Genomic DNA, 17445 nt, shown 5'->3' on the forward strand with positions numbered 1-17445 from the left:
TGCAACACAGAATGATGTTAATTTTTTTAATTATGGTCATGTTGATTTTAAAATCTGCCATAAAAAATCGTCTAAAATCGTCATATCCACAACCAGGATGGCTGCGCCCGTAACGGCAAACTCGACGACTCATAACAGATCTCCACAAACCAATAGGTGTCACACATGGTTGGCACCTGCTGCTTCCTGACTCTTACATGTCTTAGAAGGTAGAACTCAATTGGGTGATGTGGTGTTCCAGCACTTAAAAACCTCGGGTCACTTTATGTCTAGTTTAGTTACAGCTTTACTCCTTTGATGTTTGTGTAACAGTAACAGCAATTGGCAATAGGTAAATACATTCTCCTCTTAACACTACTTCTTAGTTTGCTGAAGTTTATTGTTAACAGAGAACCTTGGAAAATTAAGTTTTGCTTGTTGCTAATGTTCACTACGCAGATATTTTTAATCCGGCTAAATAGTAGTGGTGGGGAAAAAAATCGATACAGCATAGTATCGCGATATTTTCCGTGGCAATACTGTATCGATGCACAGACACCAAGTATCGATCTATTATTACATGGCTTGGTTGAATTCTAATGTAGAATGCGGTCTGTTATTTTCTTGATAACAGACCGTTTCCTAGTATAACACACCGTTTCCATGCATAGCAGAGCGTTGCCATGGACGCAGTTCTGTTCACTCTGGAGGACAGCTATCAATCCGCTGAAAGAAGTCCGGATAATTTATCAGCTGTGGCAAAAAGTGGGGAAACGTGGATCAACTTCTGTCCTCCAATTCAAACAATGACAGCAGATCTGGTGAGCGTCTATCGCTACATCTTTATATACGGTCTATGATCGCTACGCAGTAACTTCAGCCGTAGGGACAACAACGCTAATTAGTTAGCTTACATTGCAACATGTTTAACGTTACAGGTGTGTCAACTGCAGCGGCTGTGCAAAAAGGAAACGAGATGAATAAGGACATAAACGTCAAAATAAATATTCCCAAAGAAGCCATTCACTGTGTCTCACTTCACCGTCAACGGAAATGTTCAGTTTAATGTGAATTAGAGCAGCCGATGGCCCGCTAGCTCACTACAATGCTTCAGCTAATGTTGTGTCAATTCCTGCAGTGATTAAAACAGCAGCTGGGTCATTTGTCCACCTATAGCTAGCAATAGCACGGCAGCAGCAGCACCCCATAACAGCCCAACTCATAAAATATACGGCTACTCTACCACAGTCCATAAGGGGGATGAAATACGTGCCTGGACCAGACCGGTGCCTTTTGCCAGAAATGTATTCGCTGCAGGAGGGGGAGATACTGTGGTGTTGAGTAATAGACGAAGGATTGCATTAAACAGCTACAGAGTTTACGTTGCTATGGACGCAAGATTCCAACCGTAGAGACGAACAGACTATTTTCTTTAGCGGAAGCAATACAGTCGTATTTAAATCAATAAACTCCTTTTTAAATCAATATTTTGTGTCAAATTATTATTATAAAATTGCAATAATATCGTATCGTGACATAAGTATCGTGATAATATCATATCGTGAGGCCTCTGGTGATTCCCACCCCTACTAAATAGTATGAATGTTCCCACCTATTGAATATATTGACACACACATTGTGGTTCTCTTACTAGATGTCCAACTCTAGTTTTTTAACAGTACAAATCTCATAATACAGACATCACAGTTTGCTCTCTTTTGTTTCATTCAAATTGGACCAAAATAATGTCTCAACTCTCAGCTGTGAATCTGTGGCACAACCTCTGGCAGACAAGATATTTCTCACCTCTCAACGATCACTGTTTTCACATTCAGCACATCAAGATGTCTTTCTCTCCCTCACTTTTACAAATCTCAAACAGAATTATTCAGTCATCGCCTGTGGCAATGAAGATAAAGCAGGAGGCAGAGGGAAAGAGAGAGCGGAAGAGAGTGGATAGCAGGGAGAGGGAGAGAGAGAGAGTCTGTTTATAATACTTATCTAACTAATTATCTTTTAATCAAAAGGTTTGTCAGGAGCTAGTTGGACTTGGAGAAAATTATTTCGCCTGATCAAATAACTGGACAGAAGGGAGTTTAAACAGCATGGCATTCAGTAATTTAGAGCTCTCGTTCTCAGTTTTCTCTTTGTCTTTTATGTTTGCCTCTTTCTCTGAGCACCATCACTCTGAATCTGCCTTCCTGTCACACTCCCTGTATTGTACTCTCATGCTATGTTTTTTTTCCCTCAGTCACCCTTTCTTAAAAGTAGGGATTGTGGAAGTGAAGCTTTGCAGAAAGCATTTTTTCTAGCATGTGTTAAACTTAAACCTTGATTTCTGAAGGGTTTCTGATCTGTGTGTTCCTGTTTGTCAGGCTTGGGTGATCTCAACTCCGGCGTGCCACAAAATTAAAGTTCAAATTAGCTTTTACCCAGCAGGGGGCAGGAGAGACCCTCAACAGATAACTAGCAGCACACATCCTTCTGGTCAAAGGCGTTTGGAAATTGGCAGTCCACACTTCCTCTTCAACCCCGACTTACAATCAAATGGTGGGCTCTGTAAGTAGACAGAAGCTGAGCGCTCCAGATTAAGAGATGGCCATCTTGATTAGCCTTCCCTCCAGTATAATAAACATTGTCTGGAAAAATTTCAGTCATCAAATGCAGGATAATGATTTTGGAAATGTTGCTTTCTTCTTCTGCTCAGGTACATCACATTTTCATCATTAGCTTAGTGGCAAATGCTAATTTATAGTTGTGTTTTGATGAAATAAAGGCTCAAACTCTCTCCATCTACTTCTGCCACTTTGATCACACTTCCTCTCTCATAACATAAAACTTTCTTTAAATCCAGAGCAAAGCCGATATAAAAATCAGTTAAAACGTTGTAGATAGTATATATAATAAGTCTCTCGCAATCAAATCAGTCTCAAACTAACCATCAACCAAGCTCACTGTAGGTATTCTTCATCATGTCCGTGTTCCCCAGTTTGATCTATCCGGGATTAACAGGCTGGATGTGAGTTAAAGACATTGATGATTGTTTGCTGAAGATATTGTTGTGAAACAATCCAATCAGGATTGTTTTGGGTACCGAATCCTATCATGTACTGGCTTGACCCCTGTGAATTGATTCTGAAAGTAGTGGCGAGCTCCGAGAACAAAGTGACACAAAGCAGGGTTCAGTTCACAATGTTCTAAAGCAGAGGGCTTCAAAAGGGGGTCCTCAGTGTCACTGCAAGGGGGCCACCAAATTGGCTTAACATGAATCCAACATATAATTAGCAAATGTAAATCTGCCTATTTGTGATTTAAAAAAAAAAAAAAAAAGATTATAGGCTTACTGGCCCATAGGTAAGGTTACCAACAATTATTTTTTTAGTGTTGTATGCATATACGGTATGTACTGTATAAAGGCTTTAGGCTGCCCTACATGTTATTGTAGGCCCGGATTAATGTTATACAATTATATAGTAGGGGGTCCCTTCTCCGTCTCTCTTTCAGTTAAGGGGTCCTTTGGCTTAAAAACGTTGAAGACCCCTGGTTTAGGCTTTTATTGTAGGCCCAGTTTAATATGCAACTTAATTTTATACAATATATGTAGTAGGGGCTCCCCACTCCGTCTCTCTCTCTCAGAAAAGGGGTCATTGGCTTAAAAAATGTTGAAGACCCCTGTTCTAAAGGTTTAATGAGACACACAAGCAGTGTATTCGCTAGGATTTTGTCGGTCGGAGTGATTATCAATAGGTGATTTAAAAATATGACATAAAATGACACTTGACTACAAAACAAACAAGTTATTTATTGATTTGTTTGTTTTATATATATATATATATATATATATATATATTCACACAGATAGAAATAACTGTGTTGCAATTTATGATACAAATAATAATAATAACAGATGAGAATGACTGTTTTTTTTTTTGTTTTTTTTACATTAATCACAACAGATATGGTCACACAGTGTATCACAATTTCAAGATGGACTTTAGTGATGGAGAGAGTGACTGAGAGCATGCACACTTTCACATCTCCTCGCCTGCAAGGGTCAGCTGGCTTATCGGATGAATAAAACACTGCTGTTAATGCAACCACCAAGAGGATCTGAACTATAAATATTTACAGGCTGCACTGGTTGTCTAATGAAAGGATACCAAAGTCTTGGATTGGGTTTTTGGTTCACCTTGGAGTTTCATGTTGCTTTAAGAAGCTCCCCTGTGTCTCCCTTAGGGGTGGAACGGTACATGTCTTCGTATTGAACCGAAACGGTACGGGCGTCACGGTTCGGTGCATGAATTTACATGGAGAATACACGGTATAAAAGTAAATAAAACTTGCATGCAAATTAATGAATGTAATGCGGAACTACTGTTAGATACGCGGGTTCTTTCGGGACACCTAATCTGTAGCCCCGCCTTAGCTCTGAAGCTCTGATTGGCGCCTATGTAGCCGAGCTCTGCCTTGTCAGGTCACCGGTCCAGTGAGTGAGTCAGAGATAGCAGCACTAAGGACGAGTATGGCGAGTGGTGGCAATCCACAAGAGTTAGAGGACCCGCCGGCCTCTTTAAGATCGCAAGTTTGGGAAAACTTCGGTTTCAGTTACAGTAGTACAGGCGAGAGAGTGGTGGAGAACAAGCAACAAACTGTGTATCCAAGAACACTTAAATTAGTGTAAATTACGTTATATTAGAAACAGACTGCTGTTACGTTTCCAGCGTCGCGGCTCCGAACCGTAACGTTAGTTGGGACAGACGCCTTGTTTCTTTAGGCTAACTATATTAGCTTTAGCCAGGCAGGGAGAAGCTTTCTGTGGTGAAAAATGTCCGGGAGACGTCGTGATAACGTTGCATTAATCAGGTAATTTAGTTCGTCTTTGCAGAGAACAGAGATGCTGTATTTTCATAGCTGATTGTGTTATTTTGTTTACAAGTTACAGATGGAGTCTGAAGATGATGTGGGGTACTTATTGTTGTTTACTGTTTACATACTTTACACACTTCAGGCTGTTGCAGCTAGCTCAGGGGAGAGACTGTATGACACTAGGTGGTACAGCCTGAGACATGCACAATAAAAAAAAAAAATTTCCTTCTGCATTTTTGTTTTGCTTTTCCCTCCATTGTACCGAACTTGTACCGAACTGTGATGTCTGAACCGAGGTATGAACCGAACCGTGACTTCTGTGTACCGTTCCAACCCTAGTCTCCCTCGACACCACCTCATCAATGCACACAGAGTTTGCGTCTGACTTGTCAACAGGCAGGACAGGAGAAGTAATACTGGCTTTCGTTGTGTAACTTTTTGCAGTTTCAAATAGTTTGACAGCTCTCTGAATACATTTGTCCTTGTTTTTTCTCCATCATTAAGAGTCTGGGTTATTCTGTTTTTTTGCTTTGGTAAAAGCATGTTCAGGTTCACAAATTAGACAGCACTGTCTATGATCAAAAGAACACACTCAGAATATAAATAATTTCTTTTACATTCATTTATTAATTGGACAGTCTACAGTGGACAGTGTGAGTGACAGCAAAGATGGGAGTTCAGACAACGGGTGGATGACATCCCCCAATGACTGTCAGTCAAGTTCACATTGAAAGTACATATCAAGTGCCACTGCCCACTCAGCCATCAACTTCTCCAAAGCGGCTGCCAGTCGGAAGCAGACAGGACACTGTGCTATCTTTTGGTCGCTCCATCAAACCTCTGATCACATCCACTCTGTTTCGCTTCCAGCGGATACCTGAATTGCTTACTGTTGCTAATAGTCACCAGTGGGATTGGTATCAGGAAGTGGATCCATATTGGTTTCACATTGTCTAGATTCATAGAGATGTTTTTTTTTAGACCATTTATGAAATGTCACAGATGTATTGAGAAACAGTAGATACAGTGAGCTGTAAAAAACAGTTGACATTAGCCTTTAAAGTTAGGTTAGTGAGAGGTACAGTAGTTATGTTGAAGTTACTGTGTATAACATAACCAGTAGCAATAACAAGGTGAACACAGTCGGGTAATTAGGTTATGAGATAGCAAAGCAACTGACTTTGGCTTTTCAGCACACGATGCGATTGAGTATCAACCAAACACAAGAGTAAAGTACTCAATTTAATTAATTTTCACACATTGATTCTTTTAAGTGCTCTTAGCGAGAGAATGAAAAACTATTTATCAGGGAAAACATTAAAGGGGTGATAGAATGATTATACAGGGTATTTCACACTGTTCCTTAAGGTCTCCTAATAGGGTATGTAATATTGGTTGGGCTGAAAAAGTCCTAGGTGCTATTCTTTTGGCCCTTATGCATCCCTGTGGAATGTCTCTATTTGGAACGACAGCTTTACTTCCAAATATGGTATGCTCATTAATATTTAGATGAGCTGCACGCTGATTGGTTGAGGAACCACATACACATACATTGGAGACGAAACAGCAGGTCTCATATTTCAGACACTGCAACGTCATACATTGTCTACTATTTCGTTATTAAATTCACTTCTGAGACTTTTTTATGCGAGAAATCAACTGTGTTAAGCTCAAATTTGGGCCGTTTTACGAAAATTGATGGCTAATTGCAAATTTAGTAAGACGTGTTTGACTTCAGGAGCTCCAGACAGTCTGACGAGAAAGCGGGAGCCTGCTGGGCTCCATACCCAGGAGAAAGTCTCCGTTTCTGGGTTACTGGACTACCGGGGCTCGGGGCTCCGCGGCTGCCGGCATAACTATCGTATATTTACAGTTTGAATTTCGTCACGGCTATCCTAAGGTCTTAAAAAAACACTTTTGTGCGATTTAAATTTAAGGCATTTTTGTGAATTTGAGGGGTCTCCTTAGGAGGAGCTGCTAGCTAGACTATGTGTCCCATTTAATCCTATGGGAAAAGATCGCCGCTACACTTTCGGCATAACTATCGTATATTTACAGTTTGAATTTCGTCACGGCATGTATATCACAGCTCCCTAAGGTCTTACAAAGCTTAGCTAACACTTTTGTCCGATTTCAATTTAATGCATTTTTGTGAATTTTAGAGGTCTTGTTAGGAGGGGGCAAGCTAGCTCTCATTGATTGAGCTCCATCCAGCTCACTCACGGACAAGAGGCGTTTATTTCCCCGATCGTTTGTTTAAATACACACATATCCATTATAAGATTAACTGGAACCTGTGGTAAGAGATTGCGGGCGTAACAACCTCGCTGACTGTGCTCTCACTCACACACACTGGCCATTTAGCAGGAAGAGGGGAGCTGCAGGCCCTGGAGCTCTGTCAGGGCAGCGGCGTTTGGTAGTCCAGTAACCCAGAAACAGTGACTTTGCGCGGGTATCGAGCACCGCGGTCTGCCGGCCGCGACGGAGCTCCATCTAGCTCACAGCAGGCCGAGGTCTGTGAAGGACGACAGGCCGGGCGGCGAGGCAATAACCCAGGCAGCACCGGCTGCTGAATTCCGACACACAGTCAGACAAAATTTGCAATTAGCCATCAATTTTCGTAAAACGGCCCATATTTGACCTCTACATAGTTGATTTCTTGCATAAAAAAGTCTCAGAAGTGAATTTAATGATGAAATAGCAGACGAACAATGTATACAATTTCTGAGATCTGTGCGACCTATTCAGAAGACTACCTGATCTCAGATCAGTGGTGTAGTCTATGTAAATGTTGGGGTGTGACAAAGATAGACTATAGCCAAATAAGGAGGAGCCACCGAGTTGACGTCAATTCGTGGTTCGTTGAGATTTGCCCGTTTTCAGAGGCAGTTTCAAATTATGAGATTTGCAGAGGAAAGAGGTGTCAATGAGATTTTGAGGTTCTATGTATGTCCTATTTACCCACCAAACTGTCCTTATTCAACTATGACAAGGTAAAATCGGTTTTGCATTCTACCCCTTAAAACAGAAGCGGACATTACACGATGACTCAGGAAGAAAATTATTTTATGATACTTTACATCACAACATTGTTGCACATTATGTAGTTTTAGTTGTTGCTCACAATCAGAACTCAATCAGAATGAGTTACTCCCTTAAAATGCTGGTTTGCATGACATCTTGGAAAGAGCTCAACATTTTATTTTGTGGCTATCAAAAGTGACTACACTGTTCTACAACATGGCAAGGAATTTTCAATTTTGGTTAAGAGTTATGTTGCTTAGGGTTATTGTTAAGTCGTCAGTTTGCTTCAACAGAATGGCATTTTGCCTTCAGACGTGGTTGGACGACACTTGCAAACTTATTATTCGAGTATACCTCGACCCCAGGCTTTTGTTTGTTGTTACTATTAGTTTCCTGTCAGAATACTGCCCTGCTGTGTCCACGTGATCTACATTTCATTTTCACATATGACAGCTCACAGTACATAAAGGACCTTGATACATTCACACACAGTGATCTAGACACGTATCCCTCCTTCTGACACACACACACACACACACACGTTCATCCGTTCTGCCAACCTGGTCTGTCCTGGCTGTCCTCAGGTATTGGTAGTATTTGTAAAGACCCTAATTGCCCAATTGTCTTGAAAGTGGCCGTGGAGAGTGTGGCTGGCTAATGAGCTCCCTGGGAGAGGGTCAGTAGTTTGCCAAAGCAACACTGAGCTCTGTTTCCTGATAAAGGTCATATACCTTCAGGGAAAAATGCCACAGCGTGATGTGATGACCGAGGAAAAAGTAACGGCAATCTTCACTTGCCATTAAATAAAATGAGTGAATCATAGAGGGGTTGGAATTCTCTTCCAGACAGTGCAGTCAACTAAAAATAGTAAGAGCCACACAGAACTGACAAACTGCTGGGCAGTAGTAAGGGCCAGAGAAAGGACAGGCTGAACATGAGATAATAAGGACCTGAAGATACAATGAGAAACTGAAAGAAGTGGAGAAATAGGAACAGGTATCACTGCAGTACTCGTGTCTGATCTCTTTAAGTAAATATCTGATATCTCTATTATGGTATTCAACAGTTGGCCATAAAATGCTGTCAGTAAAATATTTCACAGGGTTGTGACTGTTCTTGGAAATGTAAAGACATTTCACCACTGTAAAGCAACAATGTAATTCCCTTCAAGTTCTCATGGATTTCATCTGTGATTATTGCATAAAAAAACATTTGTGGCATTTTTTGTTTTGATATTAAAAAACGGAAAACGAAAACCAATCTCGTTATCCGATTTTCTTTGATGTATTTGTAGATGGAACTCGGAAATTAAAATGTGTGTATAAATCTTATTCCTTTGTCAGTACCCGATCCGTACCGCCTGTAAAATCCGTTCTGTGCACTGCCTGATCAGTTCTACGCTTGCGCGAACACCGGCAAACTTCACAGCTCTATGCACGCATTGGCGTAAGGATGTTTGGACATTCCCGGTTACCGGAAGAAAACATTAGACAGTGACAGTAGACCATTATGATGGCAAAGGTGAAGTTTACAAGGTGTTTGCTGGAGTTGCCTAAAGTATCTGTTAATGATATACGGAGGGTCGTCCGGCCATCCAGTACAACACCATGTAGCAAATTAAATAAAGGCTTCAAATTTTATGTTTCGTCATTTCTTTGCAACTTTGAAGGTAATTTGCTAACGCTAGCTAGCCTGAGCTAGAAGCCTTGCTTTGGTGTTATAAGTCATGACTCCGTCCTGCTTCAGGTTAACCATGTTTTAAATAAAGTTTAAGCATGTGTATACCTCTCACTTCATGTGTTTGTACTTTTATGAAAGTATCAGGTAAAAACAGGGCTACAAATGAGATCTCTGTGAGAGACCAGCTAACTCCTAGCAAACTATTATGTAGCTCAATGCTGGACATTTCACCCCTAATTCTGGTCACTTTACTGTATTTGTATTTGTTTAGTATTTGGTTTAGAAGCCTTTATTGGTGATTTTTTACGGTACAAAGTCCTGCTACATACGTACATAGCTAGCTATATATGCTCCGCTATGTCGCGTTAGCATGCAGCTACAATAGTTAGCTATGAGTATGCTAACGTTAGATTGTAGTGGAACGAAGCAGCACTTTCTAACGTCAAAAATCGCAGACCAAACACTACACAAGCGGACATGTTTCAGCAGGAATGTGACCCGGAATTGGGGAGAATTTAACAACATTGCCAGCTAAGATGACCGTTAGCATGTAGCTACTATAGTGTTTACTGCCGTTAGCATGTAGCTACTAGTGGTATACAGCAGTGGTGGCTGGGAGAGCTGTCATCCCATCTTCAAAAGGACACTTATGTACGTTTACACTTCATCGCATTAATAATAGACAGTCTATGTTTATTAGTCAAGACGAAGTATTAGGTAAAAACATTAACGTAAACAACACAACAACGATGTCGCTACACGGTTTTGGATCAGTGACAAGTTTCGAATGTTTGTAGCTATGACTATTGTATAATAAAGATTTAATAAAAAAAGATTTAATAAAAAAGTTGTAATGTTTGGTCGTAAAGTGTTGACACATGTTACTTATATACAGTCTATGGTTACAAATCGCACAGGGACATTGTTAGTTTTCTACTACGTAATTATGCGCATGCACAGAACGGATCTTACAGGCGGTACTGGCCAATAAATGCTATTGAAGGGCGGGTCTTGGCGTGGCGGGAGTAACTTCCGGGTCACGAAAAAAATACCAATGCAAAATTAAGGAATACGACTTATACACACGTATTTTAATTTCCGAGTTCCATCTACAAATACATCAAAGACAATTGGATAACGAGATTGTTTTTCGTTTTCCGTTTTTTAATATCAAAACAAAAAACGAATAATGGGTTGTTTTCCATTTTTTGTTTTCCTATTTACTAATGGTAATTGGGAAACTGGCCGTTTTTTGTTTTTGTTTTTTTCCTTTCAAAACGAAAATCCGTTGGCCACCAAGTACACGGACCCAATCTGCAGCTGCCGTCGGAAAAACAATACAGACGGTGCGTTCAATGAAACTGGTAAACTACAGCTTCGTGGTGCATTTGAAGTTATTGTAAATGTCCTCGGTGGTTGTTTTTGTCGTTCAACAGCAATTTACTAGTGAAATAAGTTCTTGTTATTGTTATACATTATTATTAAATCATTTAATTTTGACCATATGGCCTTAACAATAAACAAGCCGTTCTTTAATGTCACCAACTGTTGTTTAGTACCCTTTGTTTTCTTTTCTTTTTTTACTTTCTTAAAAAGTATCGGTTCAGGCACCGTTAATTATGTATGCGATTAATTTCGATTAATTAATCACAGAGTCTGTAATTAATTAGATTAATTTTTTTAATCGATTGACAGCCCTAATAATAATATATACAATATATAGATCGATACTTATGCTGTATCGATTTTTTTCCCCCACCCCTATTAAACACACTGGAAATCATTATCCAAAGTAAAGATGACACTGTTCCAAGAACACAAATACTTTTAGAAACACTTCCCATACTTACAAAATAACATGTTGCAGTGTAAATTATGCTGCTGAAACCGACCTACCAAGTTCAACTAATTAACGGTATCCTGATGAAAACATTAAGAAAAGTCCTAAAAGCTGCTCGTCGCATCCTCATCGTCCTATTAATGTGTGTTTCAGCTCAGCAGCCCTATTGAACTGTAAGCCAGGAGAAGGAGGGACATTATCAGTCACAGTCAATAAACCCATTAAGGCCATTAGAATAGAACACAGGTGCTGCCTCGCTTGCTCGTTTTTTCTGTTGTGTCTTTTTTGTGTATTCTGATACCTTGCTCTCCTTTTCTCTTCATTAAGCTCTCAGTTGAAAGAGAAAAACTGACCCGGAGCTTTGGTTTGTGCGAGCTGAAAACAAAAATGTGAAAAGTAAAAGCATCAGCAGCCTGATACTAATGGAATGAGTGGAAAACACTAATGAATCTCTAATGTCCTCCTCTCCTCACCCTGCCATATTCTTCCATATTTTTCTCTATCTCTCTTGTGTTATAAACCTCACCTATGTACTTTGTCATCGGTTATGTTCCTCAGGAACTCCATTAAAGCTATAGCCAGAGTGCTACTACTGTCATAAATAAACTAACATCCACCAATCATCTCTGCACACATGATGAAACATTTGTTCCTTCCAAATTATTTCAGTATTTTTTAGGCTATATTTAGACATGGAAACACAGACATAGTCCACTTTTGTCTTGCTTTTCTTCAAAGTGTTGCCCCTATCGGCAGGACAACATCATCTGTCTGTGCCATCCAAAACCGTTACAAATCACTGTTGAAAAATCTGTTTTATAATCTGCCAGATGGTAAAGGTTTGGTAAGGCACAAAAACCACTTGGCTAGGTTTATGTAAACATCATGGTGTATGTTAAAATTAGCACTTTGCTAAGGTAAGAGGATCTTTGTCATCTTGTTTACAATAATACCTGGTTAAGGTTATGGAACGATTGTGGTTGTGCTTTTAAAAAAACGAACAACATTGACTCATGGTTAGAAATGAAAAGCTGTTAAAGTCTGATGTATTGTTGACCCATCCATCCACCCTGACCTGCTTCTTACTATAGATTTAGAAAAACCTCACCTTTCTTCCTCCTCCGCCGCTAGAGCTCGTCATTTAATCGTAAACATTTGTCGTTATGGGGCGCTAGCTGAAACAACTGATTCAAACCAATTCTCTTGGGAGGAACAGTGCATGTTTTACTTTTACAGGCTCTGGAAGCAACAATATATTTGTACATAAAATTCTGACCTCTAGAAAGACAGAAAACCTCAAGATTGACAGACACACAAGGAGAACGAGAGCAAGACGCCAGGAGAGTAAGAGGCAATGCTGAGAGCGAGAGAAAAAGAGAGACAGAGAGGGCCGCTTGATACAGATTGTGAAATTGATGTATGACAGAACAGATTGATGTTGCCTCTCAGATACATCTGAATTGAACGTTGTCAGGAGGAGGCAGATTACAGCACAGACTGCGCTGCATCCAGCCTCCCACACTAAATAAGGTTTGTGTTTACTTTCAGATGAAAGAATGAGAGAAAGAATGTGCGTGTGTGTGTGTGTTTAAATCTGCGCCAACAACCCTGAATGCCAAAGGTCTGAGGATACAAGGGGAATCGTATTTCAGCATGTCTAACTATACAGCAAACAGCACAACAAGATTTAATGTATCTTCCTAAAGGCAAAACCATACAGATGTCAAAGTCAAACTTCTGTCAGCAGCAGCTTTATTAAAACAAACTTGAGATAACATGATGATACCTTTGCATTGTGGTGGTGAAATAAGTGATTATGCACAGGAAAGTGTGCTGATACAGGAAAATAAGAAGGTGAGGATTCCCACAATACACAACAGTTCCCCCTGCGTCAAGGCAAGTTAGTTGTCATGTATACTATGTGCTTTGGCCATACAGTTTTGTGTGCATTTGGCACCACGTGCTACTGATTCACAAAAAGTAGAGCTTTGTTACTTGCCATGTGTCAGCCGTATGCAATTATTTTAATAACTAACAACTCCTTTTTCTGAGTTAATGGCAACAAATAAATTACCACAACAATGCATTTTTTCCCTCTATGCCATTGAGAAGCTTTCGGCTCGGATATAAAGAGATAAGGCACATGCTCCTGTGCTGAAAAGAGTGAGTGTGTGGCGAGTTTGTGGTTTGGGTGGTCTTAGTGAATGCTATACAACGAAGCAGCCTTGGGCAGAAAGGCTGGGAAGAGTCTGATAATATAGCAACACTTCCACTAAACAAGAGACTGGACCCTGAACTGTCAATGAAAACAACATTTTTTCACAACATAAACAAGAATAAAACTAATTAAAAAGTGACCTATACATATGAGAACAATGACAATATGTATTTGCTGTCAGTGACAACAAACTAAATGATAATGTGAAGGAGACAAATTAACTAATTACTGTTATAATGCAAAGTCTGATTGAATGACCTGACGGCCTTTGTTGGATCAAATATTAATATATTTTAATATTAATTAATATTTCTTGTTCAGAAGTTAATTAAGCCGCTTCACCTGTTGCACTGTTGTTAATACAAAGCATTTTGCATTCAGTAATGTCTCTGTCAGTTACATTATCTGATGCTACAAGTTTTTGGAAGAAACATGGACTAAATTAATCTGAAATTAAAAATAATTATCAAGTACTGTGGATGTAACATTAATGTTACTTCCATTTTGGAATAAGTACATTTTAGGATTAACGTCAGCTGCCAACCAACTATATCTTCCTCTAGATGTTCGCTAAAGAAATATCAATCATGTTATCTGACGTTTTAGCTCCTACTCTCAAGCAGTAATGATGACTGTATTTACTGAGGAGCGTCAGTCTGTTGTATTACTGCAGTACAGAGTAGCATGGACACTGTGTTTGACTTAAAGCGTAACTCTCGCCAAAATGCAACCTAGGGTCTTTTTGTGAATGTACCCGAGTCAAACTTTAGTTTAAAAGCCTATTTAGGACGGAATCGCCACTTTTAAAATTTACCGTATTTTTTTTTTTCGGTCAAATGGCCTTTTGAATGGGAGGGCTAGGGGCACTTTTATGCTAGCCTCAAAATAGCTATTTTTAAAACACTAAGAAGGCTCGACACAACATGAAACTTTGCTTGAAGTATCGCCAGGGGCTCTATACCTTAACGAAAGCATTGACAACATTGTTTGTGTACACAGAGTTTACTAAAAAGAAAGGTTTTGAGCAACTCACGTTAGCAGTTGTTGTTTACACTATCCGCCATTTTCCCAGTCAAAAATAACCGATCTCCGAATGCGAATGAACGGACTCCATAGGAGGAAATGTCATTCCTATATGAGGCTCCTTTTTCAACTACAAGGTCAATATTGTGTAAACGACAAAACAACGAATTATCTGTGCATTTATATGGAACTAAGCTTTAGGAGCTTTCCATCTTTACTCTCCTCCCTCGACTATTTTTGACTGGCTCGATAGACGGCGACCGGAAGAACAACAGCTACAGTGAGTTGCTCAAAACCTTTCTTTTTAGTAAACTCTGTGTACACAAACAATGTTGTCAATGCTTTCGCTAAGGTATAGAGACCCTGGTCATACTTCAAGCAAAGTTTCATGTTGTGTCGAGCCTTCTTAGTGTTTTAAAAATAGATATTTTGAGGCTAGCATAAAAGTGCCCCTAGCACACCCATTCAAAAGGCCATTTGACCGAAAAACAAAAATACGGTAAATCTTAAAAGTGCCGATTCCGTCCTAAATAGGCTTTTAAACGAAAGTTTGACTTGGGTACATTCACAAAAAGACCCTTGGTTGCATTTTGGCGAGAGTTACGCTTTAATACATCCATGTTGTGAACAAGTAAACAGTGCCTTTTCCACTAACCTTGTGATAGACAAGAACAAACCAGTAACCTGTAACCATTGTACACTCTGGGCCCTATCTTGCACCCGGCGCAGTGCGGCGCAGCGCAAAGCCCGATGCAAGTGTCTTTGCTAGTTTAAGAACGACGCAGTTGTCAATTTCCCGTCCAGCGCCCGCGTCGTTTAAATAGCAAATGCACCTGCGCCCATCTGTGCGCCCATGGGGGTGCTGGTCTTACAGGGAGGTGTGTTCAGGTGCATTCTTGGCGTATTGCTATCTTGAGGCAGTGGAAAGTGATTGCGCCATTGACCAACAAAAACCTGGTCAATAACACAGTACACACACACACACACACACACACACACACACACACACACACACACACACACACACACAGCAGCTGCACACAAACATGCAAAAGAATAAAAATAAAAATATTACAATGTGAAATAGTATTATGATATGATCTGCTTGCGCGCTTTCACTTCACACACGAGCAGATCAGTTTCTTCTCCTGAAAATCTCTCCTTCCTGCTTAACAAATCCGCCATCATAATAGCAATGCGCCAAGTTACAAACGTGCCTGGCTTTTAAAGGGAATGGGAGATGACACTCTGATTGGTTTATTGCATGTTACGCCCAAAACACACCTATGATTAATTAAGACACTTAGTACAGTACAACCCTTTTGAACCATGCTCCTGGCGCACTGACCCTTTTTTCCGCCGTTAAACTAGCAAAAGTGGATTCGTACACACCCCAAACACACTGCGCCAGGCATTTCACACCGTGTGCTTAGATCGTTAACATAGGGCCCTGAAACTCAAAACTCAGTGGCAAAATTAACACTGGTTGAAGAACAGCATAGAGCGTTGCTACAAGAGCTGTCCAAGGTGCTGACCAGACTGTGCAATCTGGAGCTATCACCAGCACCAAGCTCATTTCTGCTGATCACTACAACCCATACCTCGGCTATCAACTACACATCAGATAATACTATCTGATGTGTGATACCCTGTATAACCTCTGTGCTGTTTCCTTTGAGTGCCTAATCCTAGGACCTAACAGACTAAGTCAGCAGTTTGTAGGTCCCAACTGGTTTGAGACAGCAGCATTGCTGGGGGTAGCACCAACTTTGGTAGTGTTGAAGCTGCCTTCCCAAGCTAAGAGGTAGCTCATCTGTAGTGTATTTAGTCTACTGTATCAGCAAGTCAGTGATGGAAAGTAACTAAATACATTTACTCAAGTACTGTACTTAAGTACAATTTTTAGGTAGTTGTACTTTGCTTGAATATTTTATGCTCCTTTTTGGCTTGTGACCCAGGCCCTTGTTACGTTTCAGATGTCTATAAGTTAGTAACAGTTTCTATTTTTTGCAGTCCATACTTTTACTTAATTAGGATTTTAAATGATGTTCATTTTACTTGTAACATATTTTTACATTAATGTATTAACTTCTACTTTATTATCAGATGATCACCGAAACATCCAGCACCGCCGGATGTTCCTCCGGATGTCCCCTGCCTTGCAAAACTCAGTTCGTTCGGGAAACAACAACAAACTTCGAGCTAGCAAGCTACATGCTGAAAAAGGCGTTTTGAAGAAAATTTGGATTATGCAACAAGACAGGCCTGCTTGTTTCTTTCACTGAATAATTGTAAAGATTTACAAAGAATATATTTAACGTTACGGCATTTACTATCTAACTGGGACGTTTTGGGACCAATTGTGGCAGGATTGCTGTGGACAAAGTAGCGTTACACAGGGTGATACACTGATAAGAGCAAATTATATTTAAACATGTATCCAGCTAATTTAAATAGCTCACGTTACTGTATTGTGTGAACAGTTAACTTTATTTTATATTATATGTGGCGTTTTCTTTTATCGGGGTGCAGATGTTCCACCAAAACAAGTTCCGTCTCTGTGACCGGAGCTTATTAAAAATGAAGAAATGCAAACAACCCAGAGCGTTTTTTTCTCTTATCCTGCAATCTATGTGTGGAGGAGCCAGACCTCTGCAGCTGTCACACCGGCACTGGGCTCTCCCTCAGCCACGCCCACTACACAGTCTCCTCTCAATCAGTATCATCGTTCACTATCCCCAGCCTATTAGCACTCCTCACCTGTTGCCTGTTTGAACTCGTTAACTCAACTACTAGAACCCTCTCCATGGCTCAG

General features: G+C 40.2%; 1 long non-coding RNA gene across 1 annotated transcript; it reads left to right on the forward strand.

The window, feature by feature from the left end:
* Positions 1-612: 612 nt before the first annotated feature.
* LOC116060721 lies at positions 613-16675 on the forward strand. The gene is made up of 3 exons (XR_004107563.1): positions 613-744; positions 6073-6078; positions 16665-16675. It is a non-coding gene; the product is annotated as an uncharacterized LOC116060721 (long non-coding RNA).
* The last annotated feature ends 770 nt before the right edge of the window (positions 16676-17445 follow it).

Source organism: Sander lucioperca, chromosome 3 (genome assembly GCF_008315115.2).
Source record: "Sander lucioperca isolate FBNREF2018 chromosome 3, SLUC_FBN_1.2, whole genome shotgun sequence".
NCBI classification, from domain to species: domain Eukaryota; kingdom Metazoa; phylum Chordata; class Actinopteri; order Perciformes; family Percidae; genus Sander; species Sander lucioperca.